The 15,221-nt window shown below is 41.2% G+C and overlaps 1 protein-coding gene across 1 annotated transcript in view; it reads left to right on the forward strand.

Moving 5' to 3' along the window:
• Window positions 1-50: 50 nt before the first annotated feature.
• The window catches only part of ATP8B4 (ATPase phospholipid transporting 8B4 (putative)), a 200,904-nt gene continuing 185,733 nt past the window's right edge, over window positions 51-15,221 (forward strand). Inside the window, 1 exon segment of the mRNA XM_019477374.2 lies at window positions 51-750. The gene's annotated coding sequence lies outside the window, so the exon portion shown is untranslated.

Here is a 15,221-nt window from a genome sequence, read left to right on the forward strand (position 1 = left end):
GCAGCTACTACGCAGGCGCATGAGGGCTGCGCGTGCGCATTCGACCGGAAGTAGCGGGGCGTTGCAGTTGGCTGGGGGCGGGGTCACGGTGCAGCTTCAGGGCCCAGTTCGCCGCCGGTACCTGTGGCAGTGTCTTACAGACCGCCCTGGCGGCTCGGCTGCTCGCTCAAGCAAGGCAGGTGCCCTGGTAGCTCCGCGTCGGGGCCGCTGGAGCAGTGCCCGTGGGTCGGAAGCCGCCGTGAGGAGCCCAGGGCTGCAGTGGGAAGAAGTGGCCGGACAGAGCGGCCCCCCGGGCGGGCAGGGTTGCCACCTCTGTTTGAAAATATTCCGGGAGGTTTCATTACATGACATAACGACATGGATAACTACATCAGGAAGGCAAATGCACAATGCTGTTACATTTTAAAAACCCATTGGACTGCTGTACAAATGGGATTCAACATGCAGTGTTCATTTAAATGAATGCCCTATCATTTATCTGCAGGGGGACTCTCGGTATCTCCTGGAGATTTATACTGAATTCCTGGAGACTCCAGGGCGACCCTGGAGGGTCGGCAGTCCTAAAGCTGAGGTTCCCGCCAGCCCTGGGGCTCTGCAGACTTCCTTCAAGACGGAAGCAAGGACAAGGGAGTTGCTTGCAAAAAAAAAAAAAAAAAGAGAGAGGAGTCCTGGCCTGGTTTGGCCTGTAACCCCAGGCTTCTGTGGGCTTTAGGTCACCACCCCTTCCTCAGCTAACTAACTGCTAGCAAGGTAGGGCAAGAGGTGCTGGTTAGAGCAGAGGGGAGGAGGTGCAACAGCATCTGCCAAGTGTGCTGGGAGCTGGGCGAGGGGGAAGGGAGGGTGCTGAGGCAGTCACTTGCATGATTGTAGCAGGTAAATGTGATGGTGTTGGATGTGGCTGCGTGATGCAGTTATTGTAACAGGAATGAGAATGGTGTAACTGTAAAGGTGTGTTTTGGACTGTCAAGTGAACCATATCAGTCACAAGACAGGTTGATAGAGGGTATGTGTGTAAGAACAAAAAGCTAAATCTTGCCCCAAAAGACCTTGCTCCTTTTTATTTTTGTTTTTTTCAGTTCATGCTGGAATTATCTCCTCTCTCTACCTTCTTTTCAGTCCTGCTGTTTTTCTGGTGTCATTTTCACTGTTTCTCATAGCTATAGTTGATGCAAGTGTATGCAAATTCTTCTGTCTTACTGGACCAGGTGCAGAGTTGGGATGGATGTCCTAGGTGATCTGATGAAGGTCTTGCTTTTTACAGCTTGTCTAACTATCCCAACTATGCAGTTGGTCTGGTAAAAGATATCACCCTAAGAAATCCTTGCCTCTCATAATTTGTTGGGCCATCATGGCACAACATCAGCCTAACTTTGCCAGCTACTTCATATGTAACAGGCTTTTTGTAACATTTGGAAATTCTGATTTCTGACAACAAAAGGAAACATCCGGAAACCCTGATCTTCAGTGACAAAGAATCCCAAATACCAGTTTTTAAAACTGTTGATGTTGGCTGCTATTGATTTGAGTGGGGGCAAGATCAGGTCATTTCTTGTTGATTTTTTTAAAAATAATGTATATAGAGTTGGAACACTTTATATAAATCCTTATTATCTTTTCCATTAATGATTAATTTCAGTACAGAAACATGTTTGTATAACTCAGTGGAAAATTGGGTAATGATATCTCCTTTTTACTGTTTTTTCATCAGGATAGCTAAAAGTCATTTGCAAAGGTATAAACTATCATTATTCCTGTTTTTTACATATTGGGAAATTGGAAGAGCAGAGGACATACCTAGATGGCTGTCCCTACAGAACCCAAATTTCCTAAGTCTTGGTCCTCTATCTGTGTGATTACATCAAATATTTTAACCAAAGAGTCTAGAAAATGTGAGAAAACAAAGAGAAAAGAGGTGGGCAAAAACCTCAGCTAGGCAAGCAACCAAAATAAACAACAGACCTTTGTGTTTGATGTTTTTAAGTCACAATGATACGGGGTTTTTATTAAAAGATAAATGCACATATAATTAGGTAATTAAGTTGTCTTTTCTATGAAGGCATGCCATTGTGACTACAGCCCTATTTATATCACACCTTATGGAAAAGGATGCCTTGGTCTGTGTCATTTAGAGTGTAATATTTACATCAAGGTTATTTTTTCTTTCTTGGATGATCTGGTAATAATTTCCCAATCAACAAAGTAATATTTATGTGTACTCTTATTAAAATAAACTGTGTTAAAACCTGAGGGGGAAATCATTGCATGAAGTGATTTACAAGTTATATATACTGCACAGAGATCAGGATCTTATGCACACCTCAATTTTAATTCACAGAAAACCATGTCATTCAAATTTCTTTCCTCTTCTTGTTTTTCTCAGCTTCTCAATTAGTAGTTGGATGGACACCCTGATGACAGTGAATCTTGTAATTTAGTCATCTAATTCCTCTTATTTTCCTTCCCCTCTGGTTAAATCTTGTCAAATCCTTTGATATTTTGACTATTTGTAGAGTTTATTTCTTTATCCAACAAAAACATCAACATCATATTTGAAGTCTCCTAAATTATGCATGTTTGGTGTATGTTCTTTCAGGTGCCAGTCTGCTAATCTTGTCTTTCCTTTCACACTCTCCTCTGATGCTTTTAAGTCTTGTTCCTATTTAGGCGCTGATCTTGTAGTTGCATCTGTTTGGGAGGATCACCTCTGTTACGCAGAGCCTCAATGAACCTCCAATTACACAAGCAGCTTACATGGATGCTGTTATAATAGTAAAATACTATAACAAACATGTACATTCTGTTTCTTTTATACCAACAATAGAATGGAAGACAGTCCATGTAGGGATAGGTCAGGTATTTGGGAAAAGCTTTAGTTTGTATAGAAGTCTTATCTGGATAATGGAAGTTAAAAGTTGGGTGGGGCTTTTCAGCCATAGCTGGGAGTGGAAGAGTCCAAGACAGGAAAAGTTTCAGCCAGTTAGTTCTCAGACTTTTTTTTTCACAACCAATATGAGAAGAAAAGAACATTTGAGGGGAATAAATTGATATTTTTTCAATCCTGTCTGACTGAAGTCAGACTCTTTTAAAATGGTTAACAGTCTTGGATTGCAGTTAATAAAGCTTTTAGGTTGGGACTACTGTGAATGTGCAAAAAGATAGTAGGAGAGATTAGAACATTTCCAATTTTGTTTTGGGCTTTTTTCATGTCACTGGAATGGGAATCTGGTATTACCTGCTGTTCACCAGTTTATATTATGGTTTTGTTTTTATATGGAAACTAACTTATGGAATGTTTGAAATGGGTTGAAATTTTGTTTTGTAATTTTTTTTCAGAGTTGGGGAAAAAATAGGTAACATTTGCCCAGCGGTAGAACTTTTCATTTCTACAGGGAGATCTAACACTCTTTTGAACAAGTTGCCATAAAAGCAACTGAATTTTGAACTTCAGTTAAAGCACGAAGCTCTGTGAAAAATAGTGTCTTTTCCTAGGTTAGGAGGAAAACTAAGATCAGTATAAACATGCTTCCAGTCATGGCTTTTTAGAGCCTAATTGAGTACTGCCTATTTCTTAACAACATGGAATACATTTCTCTACCTGGCCTGAACCATCATTTCCAACTGGGAAAGCTTCTGTTTTAAAGTAAATATGCATAATGAAAAGATAGAACAAAATCCTTCCCACCCCTGTAAAGACATGGGAGAAAATGGTGGTGTGAAGGAAAAATAGTCTGAAGCCTGAAATTTCCTACATAATTTTGCCTGCATTCTACATATTAAGATGTTTATTTAGAAAAAAATACAGTATCTTGATTGTGCAAATGCAACAAACAGAAATTGCCTCATTTCAAATATTATAATCAGTAAAAAAAATTTGCTGTTCTTCATTTCATTCATATCACCAAGGTGTGAACAACCTAGCCTGGATTTTTAAATGCTATTACTGTATTAATTAACAGGTAATCCTTTATCATTCTTTGTATTTACAAAATAAAACATCAAAGATTAAATATAAGAACTACGTCCACAAGAACTGTTAAATATAACTGCAGATACCTAGTCTTTCTATTCCCGTTCTTTATTTTTTTGGTTAATTTTAATTTAAAATATTACTATTTACATCAAAAGCCTACTGTGAAGTATGATGGAGGTGCGCCATGTAAATTGTAGCATTGATATTGGCACTTTTACTTGTGCATGTTTTGACTTGAGATTTTTAACTGTTAAACTTTAATATGGCTTTAATACTGGGTTTTTTTTTCCAGTTATAGCCTCTTCATTTCAGTTAACTCCTATGCACAAAGAATGGATCCCTACTATGGTGGAACTTGCAAATATAAAGGACCATCTGCAAGGAGCAAATTGTAGGATCAGGGCCTTAATTATTAGGCATTTTCTTATTTCTTGGAAAATGGATTGGGTGAATGGCATTACTTCAGTTTTGGTTCTTCCTATGATTGAAACCCAAAGACAACCAGTAAAAGTGGCTGCTTGAAGATCTTTTTTCTGATAACTACACCACAGGAATGGTTAAAATAAGGTGAAAAGTATGCTTTACCCAGAACGTAGTTTGAACTGATTATTCTAAAAAAAAGAAATATATTGAACAGTTTTCTTAACACTCGCTAGATGGCACCTGAACTTCAAAAATGACTGCATGTTTTCTTGCAGATCTGTCATTTTAAAGGGAGTAGTCATCAATTCTTGAAGAAACCATATCTAATTCAGCATTGTCCTTACTGCTTTTCAACAGATGGTCTCTCAAATTAAACCAGATAAGATATACAGTGAGTGTTCAGATCATTTTCTGATTCATCACCATTTCTACTTTTTCATATTGGGTCCATTGTTGCTTATTGATGGGGAAGAAATTTCATTCATCTGTCACTTCTTTATTGAATGTGCATGCTTTGCTTCTTTTAAGAAGACCCTTAAAGTATTGTACTACTGTGCTAAAACCAAGAAATAATATTGTTACTTTTATCCTCAATCTACCTGTTGATTTCAGCTAGAACAAAATATTGTATGCTATTCAGATTATGTTAGTATTCACAAAATGTAGGCATCTGTGTCTTCTTTCCTTAAATTTGCTCTTCAAAAAACAGATACTAAGCTCATTATTTGCTAAGTTTTACAGTGTCTCAGATTTTTGTCAGTATTGGGAAATTTGTGAAATTTTATTAAAGCACTGTCAAATAGAGATTGGTTTTAACATGGCCTATTTTAACAATAAATGCATTTGAAAAGGTGCTGTTACTATCTTATTAACTGAAAAAGATTGTCTGAAGTGGTGAATGGTGTATGTGAGGGTGTACATTAAAGAAAACAGGGTTTAGCAAGTAATTATCTGAATAAATATTAATGCTATGGTATTTTGCTTTCTTTAGGTATTTCATATTTTAAACACCAGGCACAGCTGTAAAGAAAATTCTTGCTAGGTTAATTCTAAAGACAGTTTTAGACTGGAAACGAGAGGGTACCGATGCATCTTTGTATGTTTATATGGGGTACAGGGCATCCCTCTATGTTTGCTTTGTTTCCTGTCTGAAGGCCCCATCTTGCATTCTTTGCACAAAGCTCCCATTTAAGTAAGTGGGAGCATTGGATATACAAATAATAAAAGATTAGGCCCTGAATTTCCCCAAAAATAGGACAGATAGTGTTTGTTTACTGTTTTGGAGTGCTTCATTCTGGTTGTCTATAGTCCATATATATTGGCCTTTTACTATGGTTTGTTATATGCAATGGAAATCACCTGGTTGTTCCCTCGCCTCTGCAAACTGGCTCTATTTTTGGGGAGACTTCTATGGAGGGTGCAATTCAAAGGTGTCATGAAGTAGGTGCAGTAATCCTCAACTTTGAGTCTGAAAGGATGGGGGGAGAAAGTAAGTTAATGAAATGATTAACGTAGTTCTAACATTAAAGAGGATCTGCAAAATAATATTAAGTAAAATGGTACTCCAGCATTGCCAAGGGATCATTCAGATTCTTTCTTTCTTTCTTTCTTTTTTGGAACAAAGATTGTGCAATAAGGTCACCTAAAGTACCGAGATATTCCAATCAACATATTTTTCTTAAAGGAAGCATAGGCAGGATAACCAAGAGTTCAGAAACCATATAGTCTTGATGAAAGTGTAAGTCGTGTATGTGTGTAATTCCTAAGCTTATTTTTTTAAATGTTTAAAATCTAGTGTTTTGCCACGTTGTTGAATTTGTCTTTATGTTCTTGAATCTGTCTTTACATTTTTGTTTGCTTGTAGAAATTTAAGGGAACACAAAGAGGCGGACCATAGCATCTTTTTTCAGTTGAGTTTTGGAAGGCTCTAAATTGGTCTTGCAAGATGGAGTCATTTGGTCTAACATCTCTCTTTACAGATTGACTTGGATGTACAAACTCTATGAAGTGAAATACGACAAGAAAAAGAACAAAGTCTTGCACAAAGGATCATAGGAATGTAGGGATGGAAGGGACCTTATGAGGCAGTATTGTCCTTGACTAAACCGTCCCAGCCAAATGTCTGCCCTATCTGCTCTTGAAAATTTCCAAGGATGGAGATTCCACACTTTCTCTAGGTCGCCTGTCCCAATGCTTGAGCACTTCCGTAGTTAGAAAGTTCCTCCAAATCTCCAACTTAAGTTTCTTCTGCAGAAGTTTGAGGTCATTGCTCCTAGTCCTGTCCTCTGTGACCACAGAAGAAATCTTATTTTTGTCCTCTCTTTGTAATCACCCTTCAGGTATTTGAAGTTTGTTAATAACTTTCCCCTCAGTCTTTGCTTTTCCAGACTAAATAACCCTAGTGCTTTAAGACTTTCCTCATAAGTCTTGTTTTCCAGGCCTCTCATCATTTTTGTTGCTCTGAACTGGACTCTTTTCAAGAAGGATGTGGACAGTTCAGAGTGTGGGACTAAAATCTGGACAACAGTATTCAGGTGCTGAGTAGAGCAGAAGGATTGCTTCCTTTCATTTGCAAGCGACAATCCTATTAATACAATCCAGGATGCTATTTGCTTTTTTTTTTTTGCAAGGGCACACTGTTTGCTCATATTCATATTATGATCTACCATAACCCTGAGATCTTTCTCTGCTGTACTGCAGCCTAACCAGTCATTCCCTGATCTGCATTTGTGCATGAAATTATTCTGTCCCAAGTGGAGGACTTTCCATTTGTCCTTGTTGAATCTCATCTGATTGAGTATGGACCATTTTTCCAGTCCATCTTAAGTCATTTTGGATCCTAGCCCTACCCTCTTCAATGCTGCCTGCAAATTTGCTAAGTGCGCTCGGTTTCATTGTCCAAATAATTAACAAAGATATTAAATAATACCAGACTGAGGACCAGACCCTTGGGGTACACAACTTGATACTCATCCCACCTAGACAATGAGTCATTGATGAATACCTGTTGAGTATATCTATTCTTTATTTTCATAATGTGTTAATAAAAATGGCATATGGGACAGTGTCAAAAGCCTTACTGTAGTCCACTGCTCTTGCCCTATCCACAGAGCTGTCATACTATTGTAGAAAGAAATCGGGCTGGTCAGGCATGACTTGGTTTTGGTGAATCCATGCTGGTTGTTCCTGATCATCTAGCTCTTCTCTAGGTGCTATACAATGGATTCCTTGAGGATCTGCTACATGATCTTTCCAGGTATTGAGGTCAGGCTGACCAGTCTGTAAGTCTTCAGACCTTCCTTAAAGATGGGCACTATATTACCCTTTTCCAGTCATCCAGGATCTCACCCAACTTCCATGAGTTCTCCAAGAGGATGGCCAATGGATCTGAAATTACCTTAGTCAGTTTCTTCAGTACCCTAGGGTGCATCCCATCCAGCCCTGCTGACTTAAAAGCATTTAGCTTCTCTAAATTAGCCCTAACGGGTGTGTCCAGATGTGTATGGATGTTTGGTTCCCTAGGGACAAGTAGTGGTGGTGTACCATGTGCCGCTGCTACTTGTCCCCGGGGAATGCCCATGTCGTGTGCTTTGGCATGTGGCAAGTTGCCCAGGCTGGGTAAGGGAGGTTGGGGCCAGCACTGGGCTGGCCTCAGAAGCCTTACCTGGAGTTTTGGGGGGCTCCTGGAGCTGCAGCTGTGACAATTCTACCATGTGGAGCTGGCTGGCAGTGGATAGCCTGGCTCCGCTTTTCAGCAGTGCGTGCTGGCCGAGCGTATGTTGCTCTGATTTTTTTCCTCATTTTTTTTTTTATGACCCCTGAATTTTTAGGGGTCAAAAAAAACCATGAGAAAAAAAACCTGGTGCACTACATGCTTGGGGCACTGCATGCTCAAGCAATGTGCCATTGTAGTGCGGAGAACACTGGACTGTGTGGTATGTGGACCTGCAAACACGTTTGCAAACATGCAGTATGTGGCACTGCAAACACATACTGTATGACCATACTCATCTGGATGTGCCCAACTTGTTTTTCTATTACTCTAGTGTGTTTATCTCCTTCCTTATCTTTGCTGCCTACTGCACTTATCATCTGATAGCTGCCCCATTTGTGAAAACTGAAATAAAAAGACATTAAATCCTTCTGCCTTCTCTGCATCATCTGTAACTAGATTGCCTTCTGCATTCTGTAAGGGACTTAAGGTTTTTCTGATTTTCCTCTTACTTTCGACACATTTGTAGAATCCCTTCTGATTGCCTCTGATGTCCTTTTCCAGTTGCATCTCTAATTTTCTTCCTGCAAGCCCAGGCAATTTTCTTTTACTCTTCCCTAGTATTATGACCACATTTCCACTTCTTATAGGATTCCTTTTTGAGTGGCAAGTCCTTTAAGAGAGAGCTGTCTTGCCAGGCTTGTCTTCTGTTGCACTTCCCATTTTTGCATCATATCAGGATAGCTTGCTCTTATACCTTTAAAAGGGCTTCGTTATAGTACAGCCAGCTCACTTGGCCTCCTTTTACCTTCAGACTTGCATCCCAGGGAATCATGCCTACCAATTCCTTGAGTTTGTTTGCTTGTCCTTATTTTAACTCTTTCTCCTTCCTTCCCTTAAGATTTTGAACTCTTATCATTTTGTGATCACTGGCCACACCTACGTGAGTTGCAGACTGCACGACTGTTCAGTTGTTTAGTACTTGCATAACCAATTTCTACATGACTGGCCAGTAACCGACATGACTGTGCAGTAGCGTCCCTGCACAGGTTTTTTCTGATGGTACTGCACAGTAGCTTGTGGGTTAGTGCTCCCCAACACTACACAGTAGCAAAAATCAACTGTGGAGTAGCATCTTGTGTAGACATTGCTACTATCACCCAAGTTACCTTCCACCTGCACATTCTCAACCAGTTCCTTCTTGTTTGTGAGCAGTAAGTCAAGAAGAGCTTCCCTACAAGTTGGACTTCTTACCATCTGTATCAAAAAGTTATCAACACTATGTTCCCAAGAATTTGCTGGACTGCTTGAGCACTGCTGTGTTCCGCTCCCAGCAGATGTTCCAATAATAGTTGGGTATAAATTGGCCCATAAGGTCTATAGATTTTGTTGTCATAAGTCACTCATTGCCACAAGTGGCAACAGTGTATTTCAGGTACAGGTGGTGTACCCATGTCAGAAAAGTCATGTTACCAATCTGGCAAGTAGCATATGTCCCAGCTGCCTGCGGAGGGTTCAGGATTGAGTGTGTGGTCGGGGGTGGAAAGGTAAGAAAGGTTCATTGACTTAACAAACACACGACTACGCTATGCGTAGTAACAAAACAACAAAGACAGACAATAACAATTCGCATTGGCAACTTATTGGCAGTCCCCTCTGATGCCTGATGTATGACAAGTTTCTTTTTTGCAAAGCTCAGCGAAGTCAGGCGTCCCCAATCAGCACTGTCTGAAGGATACCAGGAAAGACCATGGTATTCAGTTGTTGGGCTCCTTGAGATCCATGGGCCCACTGAAACCAGGTCAAGAGCTAATTTTAAATCAGTAGCTTCTTTCACAGAGCTGCATCTCCTTTCATAAATGATTTCCGGATGTGCTAGCCAATTTATAACTTTTGAGCTATGCTGATAATTTATAGCCATCCAGATTTTCCCAATACAAACTTTCCATAGGACTGACAAATAGCAGTATAAGCCTTGCATTCTTTTGATAAGGTTAATTTTTACTACGCCACAGGGCTACCACTACTTCTACAAGGCCTTGCTAAATTTACTAGGCCTTGTTACACTTTGACTTTAATTAGGCTCTTAACAACAACATATAGCTTAATATCTAAATAAATGACAGAAAAACACTTGGTCTAATCCTCACAGAGCGCTCAGCAAGCACTTTTATCACACAGACATAATTTTAGCTGTCACAGCATCACAGCATGTGTAGATGCCATATTGGAATCTAAGATGGCTGCCGTGAATTCACAGGGTGGTTTCAGTGACTTGTTACAGGTCAGCATCACTGGAATGACTTAGGTAAATTCAGGTGGTACATCTTGCAAGGTTCTTTTCCTTCTTAGTATGTTGGTGCTTTCTTCAATCTCAGTTGGTTTCAATGGTTCTCTTTGAAATGCTGCCATTCAGGTTGCATGAAATGTTTTGTTTCCCATCTGGTGTTTCCTCCAAGGTGTCAGTGTTGTCCAATGAAAACTGAACAAAATGATCAGGGACTCCATTTTCCCAAAGTTCCTTTAAGTTTTTTTCACCAATGGTAGTCTTGATGGAACAAACTGTGAATATGGTATGCTGCATCCAGCAGCCTGGAGATTTTGTATTGGCTTCTTAGATCTAGTTGTGTTACCAGGCCTAATCCAGCATGTTTTGGTGTTAGCTTTTTGCCCCTTGATTACAGGTAAACCAAATCCTGACATATAGTCAGTATATCTGTGTTTAAAACCTGACAGTTTTAAATATGCTGTGATTTTTACCTCGTGCTATTGATTGGCTGGGGGGCCCTGGTGGCCCCACCGCTTCCTGATCCGCTGGGAGTTTTTTGCCTCCCAGCTGATCAGCAGTGAGTGGCGAGGCTGATGGGACCCCTCTACCAGTCAGCAGCAGGGAGGGAGGAGGAAGGGGTTGCGAAGTGAAAACAGCAGATTAAAGGAGCCCCCACGCAGCAAACTTCTGTCTCAATTTAGGTAGATCCCTCACTATAATTGAAGTCCCCCATAAGAAACAAGCCCTACCATTTGGAAGCTTATCCAGTTGTTTAAAGAAGGCCTTAGTCGCCTCTTCCCCGCAGTTTCATGGCCTGTAGCAGATGCCCACCATGGTATCCCTCCTTCTGCTCTCCCCCATGAACATTATGCAGAGGCTTTCAACAAGCCTACCTGTTGAAAGATGGAACAACTGTATGCAATTGGATGGTCTGGAAAATAAATGTTTGACAGATCTGATAGCTTGATTTCCTAAAAAGTAATTTGCAAGAATAGATACGACAATTTGAGTTTTTCAAAGTAGGTTGAAAGGAGCTTCTATATAATGCAATTTGTGTGGTGTGGTATGCATTTTTTTTTTACTTAAAGTCCAACCTGATGGTTGCTTTATATTTTTATAGAACCAGAATTTAACAAAAATACGTAATCTGTGCTTAATAAGTGATCTCTTGTTTTGACAAGTATTCCTTGTCTTCCAAAGTTGAAGCTCAAAGGAAGAGGCAACTCTGTGTTTGAAATGAAGCATGTAAACAAATACTCAGCTATGAGGGTCTTAGTGGACAACCTCCTAAATTGTTTAATGGTAGGACTTCCCTTGGAAGAATACAATGCCTCGTAGTGAAAAAATTCTGGAACATTAGTACCAAGGAAGTTAGTAAGCTTTTTTTTCCCCTGGCAGGTAGATATTCAACCTTTTAAACATAAACTCTATACAGGAACTAGTGAGGGGCTTATTTGCAACCTTGTGATCTCTGTTTGAATGATGCTGATGCTTGAGGTTGTTTGTATATGTGGACCTTGTTAAACTGCTGAAAAGAGAGGGGGAGAGAGAATGTCCAACCAGTTACAGTATCTGGATCAGTCATGTGAACTTCCTCACCAGCATGGGTTGTTACTGATCCAGAATTTTAGTGAGAGGCCTCCTTTAGCCAGCACAGAAAGATGCAACAAAATTGGTCACTCTGAATAGCCATGTTTACTGTACTCCTTCAGTTTTCAAGGCTATAAAGATGATTTAAATTTGAAAGGTTTGCAGGTTTAAAATAATCTCACAGCATAGATGCCTCTTAAAGAAAATATAATGGCACAAAAATACCTATGTAGAAATATCTCCCCTACAGATGCTCAAACCCATTCAATTAAAAAGTTGTAGTTTTTTTTTTAAATCAGCTGTAAAATAGGAGCAGCAGCAAGTTCTGTTTAGAAGTTCCTACAAAGGTATGTGCTGTAGTATGACTATGGCAATGATGGTGTAACAGCTGTGCAGGTTAAGGACAGGCAGCGAATGCAATGGTAATATACTTTTTAATGCTCAGTTCACTCCCCAACTCTTTTCCAAAAGTAACGGCCATTAGCAGATTGGAAGTGGAACAATAGACTTCTCTCCTATCTGTTACATGCAAATCTTATTTTATTTTACAAAATCAATAAAATGGTGATTATGATGAGAACGTGTTTCATAAGGAAGATGAAATTCAGCAGTGTAAGAACTGTGTTGGTATATATAGTATGGTACAGTTTTATTCAGTACTCTCTAAAGTGGTACTAAGTTTAGTGACAGATCATATTAGCAGGATTATAGAGGTAACTAGTATTCCACTTGGAAATTTTTGTACCAAGACAAAACAGTACATTATAATGTTGAATATGTAATCACTGGCTTGTACTATCCAGCATATCAGTGAGTGCCAAACACATGGCTTCCATAAGTCCTACTGTAAAAGCGGATGGGGTGGTCCTGTTTACTTAAACTCCATGACTGAATATGCATGTTCAACATCAGAATAATCAAGACAACGTGAAAAATTCTGAACTGGATTGCTTTGTTGTTCATTTAGGTGCCATGCTTGTGCCAGCTGCGTGGGAAAATGTGTGTGTCTTCCCGTAGCAAGAGAGCTATATTAAAAGTGAAAATAGTGAATATTCTAGAAAGAATATTTCTATGGTTAAAATTCACTTACTTTGCAGAACTAGAAAATATACAATAGCACAATGAGGCAATAGTAAAGTGAATACAAGTACTGTAGTTTGCATGATGAGTCATTGCTTTTCAAGAATACCAATGTGTTGTTGGTAGCTGGTGACAAATGCTCCTCCTTGCTTGTTAATTAGAATTAATGTATTGAACATTGCTTAGCCTCTTGATCTAGGAAATTTAGAACAGTGCTTTTAAATCTGTGGTCTGCAGACCCCCCAGGGGTCCGTGGACTGTGTCAGAGGGGTCTGCAAAAAATGACTATAATTAATCAAAAGTATGAATACCCACACTAACAATTCAAAGAGGTCCACACCCCCTTTTGATATTTCCAAAGGGGTCTGCACCTCCATTCAAAAATTTGTAAGAGTCCACAAATGAAAAAAGGTTGAAAACCACTGCCTTAGAAGAATAGGCTTTCTCAAGACATGTTTATCTTCTGGTCAGTCTGGAAATACCAGAGGAACAGATTTGGTCCACATTACAAACAATATGCTGCTGTGTAGAACTGGATAAAAGTGTGTGGAGAGGTGGGTAGTCAAGGAAATTAACTACATGATTTTATATGTTGATAAGGACTCTGATTCTTGATTTATGACTTAATCTGCCAATCTGTAGTTAGATATTCAGTAGGGCTGTGCAAAGCTTCAGGTGGTGATTTGATTCAGAGGAGATTTGGCCCAATTCAGTGGCCGAGTCTCCGAATCCAAATAGAATCAGGAGACCACTAAAAAGGTCTGAATCGATTTGAAGCTCTCTGAATCTTCGGAAAAAGATTTGGAGCGCTTTGATGATTTGGACAGCCCCCACCCACTGCAGCAGGGAGCTGCAGCTGGACTTGGAGCTGGTAAGTATGGGGTTGGGGTGGAGGGGCTGGGGGAATAGGGAAGGGACCATGGGGGGGCCCTGTCAGGCCCCATCCCCTGCCTGCTCCCCCAGCGCCTCCAACCCCAACCTGCTCCCACAACCCCCCCCCAATGGCTGCCCTGCCCACCCCAGTTACTGGTGCTTTAAAAAAAGCCCCACTCACTGGGTGCTGCCGGGCAGGGGGGCAATTCCCACTGCCCCCCACTGCCGCACGCTGCATGGGGGGGGTCTGCACAAGCCCCCTGACCCCCCCTCGCTCCCCCAGCCTCCCCCCAAGACTGCCCCACCCACCCCAGCTCCAGCCCTTTAAGAAAAAAAAAACAGAAAAACCCTGGGACTCACTGCTCCTGCAGCAGCCTCAGGGCTTTGCGGGGCTCGTGGAAGAGCCCCCCCCCCTCCCCCACCCCACACACACACAATAGTTTCATAGTAGCTAGGGTCAGGAGGGACCTGAACAGATCATCTAGCCTGATCCCCTGCCACAGGCAGGAATGAATGCTGGGTTCACAAGACCCCAGACAGGTGATCATCCAACCTCCTCTTGAATTTGCCCTAGGTAGGGGCGAGGACCACTTCCCTGGGAAGTTGGTTCCAGATTTTGGCCACCCTAACTGTAAAATATTGCCTTCTGATCTCCAACCTAAACCTATTCTCCATCAGCTTATGACCATTGATCCTCATCACCCCAGGTGGTGCTGGGGAGAAAAGAGCTTTGCCTATTTGCTGTTGATCTTCCCTGATGAGTTTGTAGGCAGCCACCAGGTCCCCCCTCAGCCTCCTCTTGGTAAGGCTGAACAGGTTCAGGTCCTTCAGTCTCTCCTCATAGGGCCTGTCCTGCTGCCCTCTCACCAAGCGGGTGGTCTTCCTCTGAACCCTCTCCAGGCTGGTCACATCCCTCTTGAAGTGCGGCGCCCAGTACTGGACTCAGTACTCCAACTGCAGTCTGACCAAAGTTGCATAGAGGGGGAGTATCACCTCTCTGGCCTGGCTTGAGATGCACCTTTGGATGCATGACAAGGTCTGGCTGGCCTTGCTGGCTGCGGTCTGGCATTGGCGGCTCACGTTCAGATCAGCCAACCTAGAGGAAAAGATACATCTGCCTTCAGGGGAGAGGTGAAGCCCATCCCACCCCAGCATGCCCTCCTTACAAAAACATGGGTTGTTATCAAAAAACCCAAAGCCTGCCTTGTGGCACCAGGTCTGAACCCCTGGTTAACCATATCAGTGCAGGCCTCATGACACCTACCCCGTCCACTTACCAAGAAAATGGAGGAAAATACCACCTG

The sequence above is a fragment of the Alligator mississippiensis genome, chromosome 11 (assembly GCF_030867095.1).
Source record: "Alligator mississippiensis isolate rAllMis1 chromosome 11, rAllMis1, whole genome shotgun sequence".
Taxonomy (NCBI): Eukaryota; Metazoa; Chordata; order Crocodylia; family Alligatoridae; genus Alligator; species Alligator mississippiensis.